Here is a 16771-nt window from a genome sequence, read left to right as displayed (position 1 = left end):
AGGAAGCTGCAGAATAGTTATAGCTTGATCTCCTTTGGTTACCACATTTATATGCCTAGAACTAATTTGTAAAATGTTCAAAATGAGCTAACCTGTCAGTTCCAGTTTTTCCCTTTAGAGACCTCCCTCCTTCAGCTCTTTCTTGGGTTGCATAATTCTGAGCCATGTTCTTTACATGTTCTTTGCTTTCTAGAATTTTCCTGCAGGATCAAGCTCCAATTATTTGTAACAGTAGCTGCCTTAGTAATGCATCTTTTATTGGACTCCCAAATAAAACACTTGCACTTGAATCCTTGTCTCAGGCTCTGCTTGGAAGGGACCCAAACTGAGATGTAAAATCCTCCTCCTTCCTGAGGCAGCATTACCTGGCCACTTCCTTGACTCTAATGGCAGATAGGATTCAGGACAAATAAAACTTACCCATATAAAAAAGGTAAAAAAAAAATTATCCCTGTTATACCCATGATCCAGTAGCCCTGTGTGCCCTCAAGCAAAGGGCATGACTCTCATGTAGATAGTCCCTTATCTAGAGTATTAGGAGCTAGTTGTCTCCCCTGAATGCATTTCTCAACCACAGCATTTTGCCCCTCCTTGATTTGGGATAAGTGAAGTTATTATGGTTATTATGTGAAGTTCTTACCTCCCACCACTAGGAGGCACCACTTCACACCCGGGAAGCTAGGCTTCCTCCTAAACCAAGCCTTAATCTTCACTATCCCAGGGAAAGAAGCATCCCTTGCATGGAGAAGTCATTGCCCATCCCCCTCTTGCTCTCTGTGTCCAGCCTCTCCTTCCCTGGGTCAGGGCCCTGACTCAGAATGATTTAGTCCTTGATTTGAACCCAACCTGTGGTACCAATGCTACACACAGATTTTAAGCCCCTAATCTTTTTCACAAGCCTCCCACCCTGCTGGGAGACAAACCGTGTTATCAATAAGAAACCATCCAAAGATCATTATCCTTGAATTTTTTAAAATCTCAGAGTAGGAATGGCCTTTCTAAGTATGATACAAAATCCAGAAGCAATAATAGGAAAAGAGCAATAAATTTGACCACTGTTTAAAATTTCTGAGTTGTTAAAAAAAAAAAATAGGGCTGTAAAAAAGGAAAAAAAAAATCTTCATGCGTATACCTATGAAGCCACTTAATCCTCCCCCAAAAGTTGTTGCCTCCAATTTCGCAGAAGGATCCTGAGGCTTTGGAGAGGTAAAGTGACTTTGCCCAAGGTCACCTTGTTGAGGCACATTTCACACTGTAAGGGAGTCACTTCTGATTATTGGGAGCTGGACGAGGGAGGAAGGAGAGGAAGCAGGAGAGACGCGGGGCAGAGCGGAGGAAGGGGAAGGACTGAACTCTCAGGAGAGAAGGGGTGTCAGGGAGGGTGTGGACACCGCTTCTTGAGTCTGAGTAAGCAGAGGTGGACCAGCCCCTTCACCTGTGCACTTATTGGGTGCTAGCTGTGTGTCCCCTGTGCTGATTCAGGAGGGGACAAGGAAGGGCCCTCCTAAAAGTAGAGACGGTATGCCTGTCCAGCCAAGGTCATGGGAGCACTGTGAGAATCTGGTGATCCTGCAGGGGCCCAGAGCCAGCTTTACAAAACACTCCGTACTAAGAACCTGTCACGGATGCTAGGAAAAGCTGGGAATGAGGTGTGCAGCAGTCACAAAACCTTGACGTCACCCTTGACATCTCTTTTTTTTTGCACACTTCAGTTCACTCCATTAGGAAATCCTATTGGCAGAAACTGATGCATCTTGACCTTCACCGCCCCTGTAAGGACTGGAAGTTATGGAGGGTTCTGGGTGGGCAGAGGAGGCCAGGCCACACTGGGGAAGCAAATTCAGGAAATAAATTACCTGCGAAGATCTCAGAGGATACGGACCTGAATCTCCAAGGCCCCAGCATTTTGTTGTGATTGCGTTTTCCCATTCTAAATAAATTTTCATTTGCAAGGCTTGATTCTGTAGGGCTTTCTAAAACAGCCCTCCTACTCCCCTCCCCCCACAATTGTATACGCTTCAGGACCCAGAAAGCCTTCATCCACTCCTGATTTGAGGTCTCAGAGCTCACCAGGGCAGGACTTGAGAACAGAGGTGTAAACTTGTCAGGAGAGAGAAGGCAGGGCCGCAGGAAGAGAGTAAATCCTCATCGAACATGGCAGAAAGTCAACAGATAACTCAAGAAATCTCTATGTAAGCTTATTTTTTAGCGACAAGCCGGTAACCACTAGCTGAACTCAACGGGGTAAGTGTTATAAAGGACTCCGTGGTGGGGCGCAAGGGAGAGGGCTCTGTTGCTTCCATTATAAGAACATGTAGGTAACTTTATTTTCTAAAAAGTGCTCATGCATTACTTATATTTTTTAATTTGCTCTTTAAAAAGAAGTAAAAATAAAAATAAGAAATAAAGCGGAACGCAAAACATAGAAAAATAAAATGCAAAGGCGCACACAAGCCAGGGAGTGGGAGCAGAAGCGGGGGTGGGGGAGTGGGCGGGGCTTGGCCAAAGGGGCGGGGCGTGGGACGCGGTCTCTTTAGGGCCCGCCCCCGGCGAGGAAGTCGGGCGCCGCGGTTTTTCTCTGACTCCGGCCGCCTCGGGGGAGCCGTTGCAGTGCAGAGTCTAGTTCGCCTTAGGCCCTCTCCCCACCGCGGGGGTAGGAAGGGCAGGTGACTGACTGCCCCACCGTAAAGGGCGGTGCGTGCGGAGGCCTGGAGCGGTCCTCACCTGGCCTTGGGTGCGGGGCCAAGCGCGGGCGAAGAGCCCCGGTTTGGCGCCGCCGGGCCTACAGAGGCTCGCCGAGTGCCTCTGCGGAGCCGCGCGACGCGCAGGTAAGCGCAGCCAAGGCCGGGCCTGTTCAGCCCGCCTTTGCCCTGGTGGGCGCCCGCCGAGACCTGGCCCGCACCGCACCGGGGCGACAGGTGGCGGCGGGGTGCGGAGCTCGGTAACCCGTCTGGGTCGGATGAACCCCAGAACTCCTCCGGTCTACAGCCGGCGCCACCCGTTCTCGCCACAGCGCGTTATCGACCTAACCGCAGCACCCCTGTGGCTCAGACCCGAGCCCATCTTCAGCACTCGAGCCCTCAACAAATGCAAATAAGGATCCACCAACTCCTGCATGCCGTTGAGTGCCCGCCACTGGGCTCAGTGCTGGGGGGTACAGTGCGGTCCAACGAACGTAGTGCCCACCCCCCGTGGAGCTCGCAGTCTGGTAAGAGAGACCCAGAGCAAATAGGTAATCTCCACATGTGAGTGTAAAAGTTAAAACTGAAAGATCTGTGAAGATAGGAAGTGCAGGGTGCTGGGAGAGCATTTAGCCGGTGGTCCCCATCTATAAAGGATGCTGGAGCTCACACTTCAGTATGAATGGCAGGGTCCCAAGGTGGAGAACGATGGAGTAAACACACTTGTTGGGAGAGAGTGTGGCTTGTTTGAGAAAAGGAAGGTCCTGCCCACTGAAAGCAGGGAGCAAAGCAAGTTTCCTAACTTCCTCCTCTGTACAATGGGACTGTTCCTCCCCATTGACGATTGAGACTTTGCATGTAAATGACTTAGTGGTGTTCCAAGGGTGCAGTAAGTGAAGTGAAGGTGAAGATTTCTGTGGATGGATCAGATTGTAATCTGGGCCGAACGCAGGGTGCTGCCTCTGGGCACTCACTCACTTCCCCTCTCCTGGAGTCCTGTCTCCTTGTCTGAGTAGAATCTCTCAAACAGCTTGTTCTCTAAAATGATGCCTGCTTTAGTCATTCATTCTTAAAATATTTAACTGGTGCCCACTTTACACTGGCCTTGCCCTCATGGAGCTCATGCAGGGTGGGCCAGGTGAAGTACACTGGTAGTCCCAGCCGTGGTGCTCTGGAGCCCAGAGGAGAGAGCATGATCCAATGGCCTTGCCGGAGAAAGCCTCCTGATTCCGTCAGGGCCAGGTATACATTTCCCAGAAAGGCTCACGGTGCCAACACTGTGAATCCCCTGAGAACATAAGGCTCACACTCCTCCGCTGAGCATGTTACTTCCTTATTTTTATTGGTGGCATCACCCCCCAAAACTGGCCAGAAAACTCCCAAGAGGCAGCAACCCTACTTGTCCCTTGCTGAGGACCCCCAGGGATTTAGGAGAGGTTTGGAAGCTTCAGAAAACACCTGGCTGGTGACTGCTTGTATATTGTATTGACTCGGTTTATACTGTTGGTGGAAACTGAGGATTTGCTCCATGAAAACAGGCCGGGAGGCCCAGAGAGTGGAGAACACAGTTGAGAGAAGAGTCTGGCACTGTTTGTGAGTAGGGGTTAAAAAAAAAACAAAACAGAGGACAGCAGAGGACAGCAGAGGACAGCTGGGGGAAGAGGGGGAGAGGGCAGGCTTTGTGCAGCCACTCTGTTTCCCCTCGCAGACCGTGGCAATACCACCTGCGGAGAGCAAAAGGAGAGCGATGGGTTAGGCAGTCACAGACCTGGGTTCAGGTTCTTATTTGTTACTTCCCAGCTCTGTGCCTGGCCCTGGGCAGGTCACGTATTATCTGATTGTGCAAGCTTAAGACAGTGCTTGGCATCTAGCTGGCCCTGAAGAAATGTAACCTCCCTCCCTCTTCCCCTAAATGAACTAAACTAGGAGTAACAATAGTGCCTACCTAAGAGGGTTATTATGGGGATTTAATGAGTTAATGTACCTAAGATACATAGAGCAGTGCCTGACATGTAGAAGTTACTTCTGCTGTTGCTATTGTTATTATTCCTTATTCTGGGTAAAAATTGGTGAAACAAGGCAGGCAGAAGATAGGAGGTGGGGGTGAGAGGTTGGTTCTGAGGAACTGTGCAGGGTGATTAGTGGGGGAGTTGTGTTATCTGTTGGCAGTGGTTTTACCGGAAAGCATCAGCCCTGGCAGGAAAAAGCGGTGTTCTGGGTGATAAAGGGCCTCTTGGGCTGCCAGGCTGTCAGAAGGCCTGAAGACTCAGGCCAAAGAAAACACAGCAAAAGCGTGGGGGAAAAACTAGCGTTGAAAAAGATCCAACGTTGTCTTGTTTGGGTTGTCCCTAACCCACAGCTGGGTGTGGGTCCCCGGTGAGGAGCTGCCCCTGCGCCATGCTGACCCCTGCCCTCCTATGGATATGGTAATTGCCTGAGACCGGTCCAGGAGCTGTGGAATCCAATTCTGTAAGCCCTGTACCTAGCAGAATACTGGGCCCATAATGAATGCATGAAAGAATGAATGAATGAATGAACAAATGAACAAAGGAACCTAAACCCACAGATCAAATTTCTCCATGTGTAAGTGTGCTGTTAAAAGAAGGGAGTATGGGGCTCCCCTGCTGGCGCAGTGGTTGAGAGTCCGCCTGCCGATACAGGGGACACAGGTTCGTGCCCCGGTCCGGGAAGATCCCACATGCCGCGGAGCGGCTGGGCCTGTGAGCCATGGCCGCTGAGCCTGCGCGTCCGGAGCCTGTGCTCCGCAACGGGAGAGGCTGCAGCAGTGAGCCACAAAAAAAAAAAAAAAAAAAAAAAAAAAAGAAGGGCGTATGAAGATAGGGAGAGAGAACTAATGTTTTTAGGCCCTGGCTAAGGGCCAAGCATTTTCATGTATGTTGCAGCTTAGTGATGAACACTGCAGCTTTGGAGTCAGATGAAGCTGCCTGTGTGACCTCACATGCATGACAGAAGCTCTCTGAAGTACAATTTTGCATCTGTAACCTGGGACTCATTGTCCCTCATTTGTAGGGCTGTTATGAGCAGTCAGTAACGCTCGTATATAAGTGTGTGGTGTGCCGTCCTCAATGCACAGCGCAAGGTCTGGGAAGTACTCAGTCTATAATAGCTGCTGCTCTTATTATTATATTGATGAATCTTCCCAGTGCTGTCCACTGTGATGAGGGAACGGAAGGCCACAGACACAGATGGGTGGCGTTGATTCTGAGCTCTGTCCCGTCTGGAAGCAGAGGTTCTCTGCAGACGCTAACCAGACAGCTTTACGTGCATTTCATGCATTACTTAAAGCACTTGACTATGTGAAATCTTAAAAGGAAAAAAACTGCAAAATTATAATTTATGTGTCTTTCAAGTTCAGGTATTTTATCATCTAGATAAATCTTCCGTGCATCTATGTTAAACCACTTTGGGCTGTCGAAGCTTTTAAATAAAGTGGCTCATCCTGACCAGTGTCTGTCTTTGCTCGTTTATCATAGTTCCCTTGTATAGACAGACAGATCCCATTTTGCAGGGCAGGCCTCAGGACGGCAGCTCCTGCCCCACCGTTTTAGCTGTGTGATTCTGCTAAATCACAGTGGACTTGTGATTCCCTCATCATTGTCTCTCTTATGTACACATAGACCCACAGCACCAATCTTGGAACTAGGAATAGAAAGGTGTTCTGTGGCTAGTGTGAATCTGGGGAAATCAACTCTGGGGAAATCACAGGTTCTCAGTGATGGGTTTGGGGGGTGAAAACGCCTTGGATGAAGGTGGCAGCGTCTTCTAGAAGTCAGGGCTGTCTGCCCTTTCCACCCAGGAGTGCCATCTCTGGGTCTGGCCTACCACCCAGTAAGGGTCTGATCTGCATCCCCGTGCCTTCCTGCTGTCCCTGTCTCTGGCCACATCTGCCCCGAAAGCTGGAACCCCTGCAGCACCTGCAGGGAGGGGCACAGCCTATTGCAGGGAAGCCTTTCCGAAACAATCCTGCATTCCCATGGTCCCACTGGGCACCTCTGCTGGGCATCACTTTTCCAGCTGCCCTGGCATTACCTCCTCTGTGGGCTGTGAACGCTTCCACAGCTATTGGATTGAGCACCCCTGGTACCCAGCACCATGTCTTGTTCATTATCCTCCCTCCTTCTCTCCCTTCCTTCTGTACATTCTCAGGCAGTGTCCTGGGGATTAGAATGCTGAGACAAAGTGACACAGTCTCCACCCTCCTGCGGCCCAAAGACATCATGAGACAGATTATTGATAAAGACAGAATTAAGCACATGACCACACACACAACGTCAAGTTATAAACCAGATTAACTGCCATGAATGAGAAGCCTGGCATGCCTGGAGAACGCATAAAAGTGGGGTAGATATAGAGATTTTGTCAGTATTGATATAGATAGAGGGGGCCCGGAAGTGTTGGTTGGAGGCTTATACTGAATTATTTATGTACCTTTGAAGACTGTTGGATAGTATTTTTCTGTGAATTGTGGCAAACAATATTTTATGCGGCCAAAGTAATCTTATGAGAATGTGTACTTTAAAAATCACTGAGCTTTGGCTTCAAAATGGGAAAATAATGCTAATGCTTCAGTTTCCTTAACCCTTTAGAGGTACAGAGCCCCTCCTTGGATGTTGTCTCACTGGGTGTGCTAGCTTTCAGAATCTCTCATACTGGCTGGCGGCAACATACAGGTGTCCAGCTCACCTGGGGTAGATCGGGCATGGTGGGCATTGAGGCCCTCTCCCTTCAGAGTAACAGGGACCACCAAGAGCTTATATTTTTTCTCCTTCTTTGATATCTCTGGGCACATCAGGCTGAGGTTCTGGCATAGATGTTATGACATTGTGTCTAGAGACCTGTCATTTGAGGGGAAAGAAGGGCAAAGCTGACTGTTCTTGTCCAGGTGTGTGGAGGACACCTGTCTGCACGCAGCTGAGGGAGGGCGGGATAGCTGGCAGTGACCTACCCCTTCAGAGCCCCGCCATCCCAGCGTGGTCCCTCGTCAGGAGCCAGCGTCCTCCGGAGGCACACCACGCCTACCTTCAAGCCCAGTCAGTTCCTCTGAGAACAAAGAGAAAATCACACTCAGAGTCCAGTTTTAAATAAGACATGATCCAAACAGCCCCAGGAAGCATTCTCTCTCCATGACTAAATATTATTAGAGAGTTATTTTATTTATTTGGCCAGCGCTGATGACAAAATACATCTTCGATCCCCACCTGTCTCAGAGGTAGACCTTATTACAAGAGGTGAGCTGCTGTCTGCCCTGAAGCAAAGGAAGGAAAGTCGCATCGCTGTGCAGAAATTGAGCAGGCCTCTGCGCCAGTCTTGGTGGGGTTGGGCTTGACCACAGTATTCTCAGGGTACAGGTCTAATAGGCTTGTAATCGTGTGACTCTGAGCCATGGAGAAAAGAAGTGGCTCTGGAAATCTGCCTTCCATAAGGCTGACACACAGTGACGGTATTTACTGCCTCTAGGAAGTGCATGTTAAGGGGTAGGTATTTATGAAAAGGGTTCTAAGGAGTAAATGTGCCCATCAGTCAGCCAGGAACATTTTAGAACTCCTAAGATGGTTTTAAATTAGAGCCGGTCTTCCTTCCTGCCTTCCGCCTTCCGTCAGCAACCCCCTCCCTTGCTTCCTGTTGTAAAAATGAACTGTCAAGGCAGGACACAGCCCAGGTAGGAGTGTGGGAACTCTCTTGCAGAGTTCACGTATTCAAGGCAGATGTGTGAGGGTTAGCGCCTTGATTCTGGTCCTTCCCACCTAGTTACCGCACTGGGAAGACAGGAGTGTGGAGCAAGGCTGAGCAACAAGGTCAACCTAATTGCCCCTAACCACGGCCACCAGCTGCTCTGCTCTCAGCCAGTCTGCTCGCCAAAAAGGGTGGGCAACTGGGGGGGGGGGGGAAGAATGATGAAAACAAGTGATGGAAACTAAGCTCAATTGGGGCCCAGTAAGTGGCATATGGGAGAGAATGAATGTCAGTGTCAGGGAATCCCACCAGGCCAGGTAAAGAGCAGGCTTTAAAAGGCTAGCAGTTTCTCTGTGAGCAGTTGATCATTAGAACAGAATGCCTGTTACACGAATTAGTGTGTAGGAGTCTAACTTGAAATTATGTTTGACCTTCAACTGTTCATTTTAAAGATCAGAAATTGGTGTTTATTGCACGAACCCTAGACTTAGTATCAAAGACTGCTTTGCTTTTTAATTCTCCCATCGGGCCTTCTTCTATGTGACTTTTTTTAAAATTTAATTTAATTTTTTTTAATACAGCAGGTTCTTATTAGTTATCTGTTTTATACATATGATTGTATACTTGTCAATCCCAATCTCCCAATTCATCCCACCACCCCCCGCCCCCGCTTTCCCTCCTTGGTGTCCGTATGTTTATTCTCTATATCTGTGTCTCTATCTCTGCCTTGCAAACCGGTTCATCTGTACCATTTTTCTAGATTCCACATATATGCGTTAATATATGATATTTGTTTTTCTCTTTCTGACTTCACTCTGTCTGACACTCTCTAGGTCCATTCATGTCTCTACAAATGACCCAATTTCGTTCCTTTTTATGGCTGAGTAATATTCCATTGTATATATTACCACATTTCTTTATCCATTTGTCTGTCGATGGACACTTAGGTTGCTTCCATTTCCTGACTATTGTAAATAGTGCTGCAAAGAACATTAGGGTGCATGTGTCTTTTTGAGTTATGGTTTCCTCTGGGTGTATTCCCAGTAGTGGGATTGCTGGGTCGTATGGTAGTTCTATTTTTAGTTTTTTAAGGAACCTCCATACTGTTCTCCATAGTGGCTGTATCAATTTACATTCCCACCAACAGTCCAAGAGGGTTCCCTTTTCTCCACACCCTCTCCAGCATTTGTTGTTTGTAGATATTTTGATGATGGCCATTCTGACCGGTGTGAGGTGATACCTCATTGTAGTTTTGATTTGTATTTCTCTAATGATTAGTGATGTTGAGCAGCTTTTCATGTGTTTCTTGGCCATCTGTATGTCTTCTTTGGAGAAATGTTTATTTAGGTCTTCTGTACATTTTTGGATTGGGTTGTTTGTTTTTTTTAATATTGAGCTGCATGAGCTGTTTATATATTTTGGAGATTAATCCTTTGTTGATTCGTTTGCAAATATTTTCTCCCATTCTAAGGGTTGTCTCTTCGTCTTGCTTGTAGTTTCCTTTGCTGTGCAAAAGTTTTTAAGTTTCATTAGGTCCCATTTGTTTATTTTTGTTTTTATTTCCATTTCTCTAGGAGGTGGGTCGAAAAAGATCTTGCTGTGATTTATGTGAAAGAGTGTTCTTCCTATGTTTTCCTCTAAGAGTTTTATAGTGTCCGGTCTTACATTTAGGTCTTTAATCCATTTTGAGTTTATTTTTGTGTATGGTGTTAGGGAGTGTTCTAATTTCATTCTTTTACATGTAACTGTCCAGTTTTCCCAGCACCACTTCTGTGTAACTTTTATGATGCTATTGGTCAACCTCGTCTTAATATTTTTTGTGTGTGAGAAAGAGGATGCCAGTTTCTGTTACCCAGTTTATATTTTATGACTAATCCAAGGACTGTAGATGATGAAAGTAGGGGGGCTTCCTGTTTCAGATGTCACTGGATTGCTACCTTTTGCTTCTGGAATTCTGTCTTAAGAAAATAATTTGAACATTGGAAAATGCCACTGTATGAAGATGCATCATTATTTATAATGGTGGAAGCTTAGAAGTGACTTGAATATCCAGTATAGGAGGGTAGTCAAGTTACAGAACACCAGGTTGGTTGAATATTTAAAAATAGGAAGATTAGTAATGAGAGAAGTCATTACCCGCTCAGTGAACAGAATACTGTTACATGAAAGATGTGTTCAGGAAAATGGTCTATGAGGGTTGCCTCAAGGGGACAAGAATTGCATTTGAACAGTGGAACAATGGATAACTTTCTTCCATATTTTAAACTTTCTATACTGTTTTATTACTCCTGTAAAATCTTTTTTTAATTCTAAAGCGAGCCAAGTTCAATAATGATCTTTACGCTGTTTGCAATTTTAAGGTCACTGCATTTGTGGCCTTATCCTGATTAAATCTTTTACTCAGCAGTTTCTGAGGCCAGGCTTCGCTCCCTGCCTCAGTGTCTCTGGTCGAGGGACATCCTCTGGGTCCACTGGCTGAGTGGCCAGGAGATGTGCTCCCTCTGGCTGTGTAGACTTAGAGTCTCAGGGTCTTATAAGTTGGAGGAGGCTACTGCCCCTCCCTGCCCTGCAGCCTCATACCCTTCTGCCAGTCTCTCTCATCCCTGTTCCCCACCTAGTCCCCAGTGGTGGGGTAGGGATGGGGGGGTTTGGGTTTGCAACCTTTGGGGGCTTCATTGGTAAAGTTTCAGCCAACTCTGCCCCCCGGCCCCAAACACACACTCACTCCCTAGGTCAGCAGTTGCCTGGGGCGGCCCTACATCACTCTGGCTTCTTGTCCTGCTTAGGCCTTGGTACTCCCGTACCTCAAGGGCCTGGGTTTTGCATTCTTGATGCCAGCTCTCCCAGTGTCGGCCCTGTCCCCCTCCATCCTCTGCTGCCCAGTGCTGGCAGGGGCCTAGTGCTTGGCCAATGGTACGTCCTAAAGCAGCAGTTCTCATACTCAGCTGGCCATACGTTGGGAAATCATGGCATGTGTCCTTATTTGAGACAAGGATTTGAGTCTGTGTGGTTTATTTGGAAGGAAATCCCCAATAAAGAAGGGGAATAAGGAAGTAGGGAAATGAGCCAGAGAGGCACACCATCAAGCAGGTCACCAGCGTGGACCACTGGAGTTTAAACCTGCTGGGAGTTTCCGGCAGCCAGCGTGTAGAGCACCCATTCCAGAACTGGCCTCTCCTGGGGATTGGCGGCTGGGTATATACACACCCTTGCGATCTGTCATTGGTTGAGCAAGGCTCCTTAGGGGAAGCGAATTCTCTGCGACTTCCGGCAGCTTCCAGCCACCAGGTAAAGCACCAGGGCAAAGGGATGCACGTGCTGACTCACAGAAGACGCTGGCTTGCTCTAAAACAATGAGTCCTGAGAGCTCAGGGCATAGCACGGACAGCGTCTGCTGTGCCGTTCTTCCCTAAACACCATGAACGTGATCAGTGCACTAAACTGAAAATAACCAAATCCATAATTCTGTGCTGAATCAGACCTGTTTATACTCAGTTGAAGACTACCTTAAGAGTAGCCAACCCTCAAAGTTTATGAAAACTCATGGGAAGAAAACCTTAGATAAGAAGAATATTACCACTCTTTTCCCTGTGAGTTGGGCTAGACTACCAATATTTGATTTAAGTGGCAGAACACTAATATTCTGCAGCCATGCACTTTGAGACCCAACATTTTAAAAGACGGCCTGAGTATATAATAAGAGTTATCTTTATTTTGGCAATGTTTCCCCCTATCTTGTAGCTTGATTTTTTTTCTGTTATTTTTCAAGTGTAATACATTAAGATGACCTTAAAAGAAAAATTCATTGGGAGAAAACATTGAACCTCATTTGTATCAACCCATAATTGTGTCTCCAGTGCCGTGTTTTAATATTAATGCTGGATTCACCGTACTGACACTGATACCAGAGGATGGGAGAGAATGTCTATAGTTATGGCTTTAGACACTGTGATAAATGTGTAGATGATTAATGATAAATGTTTTGTAGTCATTGCCTTTATATAGAAACACTCCATCTCCAATTAAAGATTTAGTAAGCACTTCATCAAAGTATCTGTTAACAATTGAGGAGTATAATATGGTTGTGCTGACATTTCAACTTAATTCACTCTGTAGTTTGAGTCCCAATCCATTTTATATGCCTGTTTTTTTCTATGCATGGAGGAGGAATAATGGCAGAAATTTGGGGGCATATTGCAGATTCTAGAAACATTACCATGTATTTATTATTATTGTCTGTTGGCATATTTGTTACTACAAATGAAGGCCTTACTCCAAGAGAAGATTTAAAATTGTTCATGTAGCAAGCTCAATAGGATTTAGTGGCTAAATCTCATATGCTTTGAGTTATGGGCATTTTAGTATTTGCAGAGAAGGGCATTCATTCAAGATCCCGGCATTTTAGAGAAATGAGGCCATTTCCCTTTAAGGCATGGTTAAATGTGCGTTCCATAAAGACCGGGATGGCGGATGCTTGGTGCTAGTGCCCTATTCCTGTGTCCTGTGCACACAGCAGACGTCACTCCCTGATACCCAAGCCTGCATCCTCCTCTACAAAGTGTTCCCTGCAGCCACTCCAGCTCATCAGTACTGGCTGACTAGATGAAGCCTATGGACGCCCCCACCTTTTCATTGGCCTTGCCATTACTGTGCATGGTCAACAAAACAAAGGAATCTTTCAGTCTCTCTCTAAAAAAAAAGGACCAACTCAAGAGGTAGTTTTTCCTCACCTTGTGCTCTTCAGTCGCCTCTTTGTTGTGCAGACGGTATCTACTCAATTTGCTAATGTTTGTCTCCCTTGTTTCGTTCTATTATATGCATTTTGATTTTTCCCTGTCTGCCTTCTCCCCTCTAATGTTGCTCAGAAGATACAGCAGGGAGCCCCCAATTATTTGCTGTTTGGTCTCATCAAGTTTGGTTGCAGTGATTTATATTGATGGGAATGCATTGAGAGTTTCCCTTTTTTCCCACCACTTCAGGAAGACTACTCTCCTGTAGAGAGGTCACCGGTGACCTCTGCATTGCCAAATCTTCCAGAGCTTTCTCTGTATCTTTGGGGTAACATTTGACACCTCTGACCAAGCCCAGCTCTTGAACTCTTCTTTCTTGCATTTTCCTCCTTCTTCCCTGATGATGATTCTTTGACGTCTACCTGCTCCTTTTCCTCTGCTGGCATTTTCAGTGGGGCATCCCCAGAGGTCTTCTTCTCTTGTTTGTGCGCTCCACCTGGATGATTTCATTCCCAGCCCTGGTTTTTAATGACCACCTTTACCTAGACGCCTCCTGCATCCTCAGCTCCATCACATCCCCTCTCTGGAGCCCAGACCTTGGTACCCAGCAGCCTGCTGAATGGTCCCCATGGGCATCCAGAGTCATATGTTTCATTTGTTTAGACTATTCCTACTTTCATAGGGCCAACTAAATAGTTGCCCCGAGGGTGGTTTCTGCTACCCCCTTGGGCTTATAGGTAAGCTGTTCTAAGTGTGTCAGAGAGCTTCCATCTTGGAAAATCAAGTGTAAGACAGAGGCACAAACCAAGAACTGCTCCTCAAAACTTAAGGGATTGAAAGAAAACAGTTATTTGGTTCTTGTCGCTACAGTTCTGGGGGGTGACTGGACTCAGTGAAGCAGGTCCCACCCTGGGGCTCTCATCTAGTGGCAGTTAGTTGGCCATCTCAGTGCCCCCCCTCACTCAGGGCCTAGTGGCTGGGACCTGGGCCGGGCCGGGCTGCTGGCCTCGGTTCCTCCCTGCAGGACAACTGGCTTCTTAGAACAAGCATCCCAAGAGGACCAGGTGGAAGTTCCGTCACCGCTCATGGCACACCCTCAGATGTCTCAGAGTGTCATTTGTGCCATATTTACCTGCCTGCCCAGCTACAGAGGGACAGGACATAGACCTGCTTCTCAACAGAAGGCACGTCAGCATCACGTTGTAGCTGTGTTGGAAATGCACCTAAGCCACAGTCCCCAGACGTGTCTAACTATCCCTTTGAGAACTACCCTAAATGCCACAGAAGCTTTACCTTTTAGTTAAAATGTTTTTGGAATAGGTAACATATTTACATGATTGGAAAGTTAAAAAAAAATGTAAATGTATTCAACGAAAATGGTCTTTCTCATCCCATATCCCATACCCTTACCTCCCCATAGACAACCACTGTTCTGTTTCTTTATAATTCTTTGCGAGTTTATAGGTCTTTTTATATTTCACCCTTATACAAAACGCAGTATTCTATACTCACCATTTTGCATTTTGCTTTTTTTTTTTGCTTAACAATATGTCTGGGAGAGATTTCCATATCAGTACATAAAGCATTCTCTCCTTCCCTCTCTCCCTCCCTCTCCATCTCCCTCCCTCACAGATGCACAGTATTCCACTGAGCCGCTTTACCCCAGTTTACTTAACCAGTTCTCTGTGGGTGGGCCCCGGGCTGTTTGCAGTCTTTCTCTATGACAGATGCTGCTGCAGTGCGTAACATACATATGCCATCCTTCATGCGAGACAATAAACTAGGAAATCTTTCTCAAGGGCCCCAGCCTGTTATGTGCATCCTCTTCCCATAATGCCTTGCAGCTCCTTCCATCGTGCACTTACCTGCCTCCTCTCACTGGACTGTGGGCTCCCACGGGTCATGGGCTGTCCGTTGTAGCTCATTTCCACACTGCCTGGCACAGGGAGCTCTGTGTCCACAGTGTGCAGAGGAAGCCTGTGGCGAGGAGGGGGAAGAAGGAAGAGTAGGGAAGGGTGACTGAGTACAGGTTTCTGGGTGGCCTGTGATCCACCTCCTCTAATTTCAGTTGGAGGCTTATCTCTTAGTGACAGGTGCCACTTGCGGCCTAAGTGGGTCCTCCCTCAGTCACTGAAACTGGAACCTGGTCCCACCCTATCCTGCCTAGCTTCATGACTGTACCCCAGGAGGCATGGGCCCAAAGCCCAGTTTTTGTGCAGTCTCCTTGTTCAACCCAGGACCACTCTCTGACAGCTTGTCCTTTCCTGCTTGAGGAAGTATCCTTAAATCACATATTTTCACTCTTCTCTGCTAGGAAATGTATTCCCTAAGGAATATAGATTCTTTTTGTTAAATTAAGGAGGCTAATCTCTAACTCCCACAGGAAAAAAGGACAGTTATGCTAGTTGTTTTAAAGAAGGCTTTCTGGGGATGTTCAAGATTCTGTTACAAGGAATAGAAACCTCACTCAAACTAAGTCAAGCAAAACTAGGAATATGGCTATTAGAATAAAAAAGTTTCGGGGTATCAGGCACAGCTGGATCCAGGTGCTCAGATCATGGCACCAGGAAGTACCCCTTCTCTATCTTTCAGTAGTTCCACTATGAACACCACGGTGTTGGCTTCACTCTCTAAGGTAGGGAGAATGGCAGCTCCAGGCTTATGTGGAGTTTACAGCTCCTGATTTCAGAAGAAGATACTCTTTTGTCCAGTGTTCATATTGAAAAGGGGCTCTGATTTGTCCTATAGTTAAGGTTTTCCGGCCATCTTGATTGACAGACCTTCCAGAATCATAAGGAGTGGTAGCAGAGCAGTTTCCAAATCAAAGGGACGCAGGACCAACACATGGAGTGGACCACTGCAGATGGTGATTCAAAGTTCAAATTTCAGACCGTGAGAAGTACCTGAATTGGAGGTGGTAGGCCTGGGAGTGAGTTAAAACAAATTCTGTGCTCATCTCTCTATTTTTGTATGTGTTTAAAATTTTCTGTAATAAAAAGTGTTTTTTTAAAAAATGCATTATAAAAAAGAAAAGAAGAGGAGCTTTTTTCTGCCTTGGTTTGGGAACTCTCAACAAAAAAGCCTGCGCATCCCTGTATGTTTACTGTCTGATTTTCTCACTCTCTTATTTTCTTTTCATTGTGTAAAGAAACCTTAATCCTTACTCTCCTCTAAGCTGGGGATTGGGAGGAAAACACATAATAGTTGACTTAAGATTTGTGTGGTGTGCTGGGAGGGGCACGGGGGTAAGGCAGTCAGGTGTCCGTAAGTCCATATCTCCATGGTTCCCAGGACAAAAGGCTTGGAATATTCCAGGTAGGGGAAAGAAGGAAGTCGATGCTGGCTCCCTCTAATGGTCAGTACTGGAGCCTCAGTTAGTGTGGACAAGACGAGGTGAGAGTTTCATGGGGTCCTGGGCTTTCTCACATGTGTTATTAGGAGAAGGTCAGGATCCTCAGACCGTCACAGACTGGCTGCTAGGAGATACTTTAGAGTGCTTAGATAGCCTTTTCATTTTGTAAGTGAGGAAACTGAGGCCAGAAGGGTTGAGTGACTTGCCCAAGGTCACAAAGCGAAGTAGCAGGAGCAGAGCTAGATTGGAGTCCCCATAATCTGACATCTGAGTCTGGTACCACTTAATAGCTGTGTGACCTTGAGTAAACCCCA

General features: G+C 46.8%; 1 protein-coding gene across 1 annotated transcript in view; it reads left to right on the top strand.

Moving 5' to 3' along the window:
* The first annotated feature begins 2552 nt into the window (after nt 1-2552).
* The window catches only part of NMNAT3 (nicotinamide nucleotide adenylyltransferase 3), a 116038-nt gene continuing 101819 nt past the window's right edge, over nt 2553-16771 (top strand). Inside the window, exon 1 of the mRNA XM_060011337.1 lies at nt 2553-2828. The gene's annotated coding sequence lies outside the window, so the exon portion shown is untranslated. The remainder of the gene's footprint in view (nt 2829-16771) is intronic.

The sequence above is a fragment of the Delphinus delphis genome, chromosome 4 (assembly GCF_949987515.2).
Source record: "Delphinus delphis chromosome 4, mDelDel1.2, whole genome shotgun sequence".
Classification (NCBI taxonomy): domain Eukaryota; kingdom Metazoa; phylum Chordata; class Mammalia; order Artiodactyla; family Delphinidae; genus Delphinus; species Delphinus delphis.
Note: the sequence above shows the minus strand (reverse complement) of the source record. Positions and strands in the feature narration are given on the sequence as shown.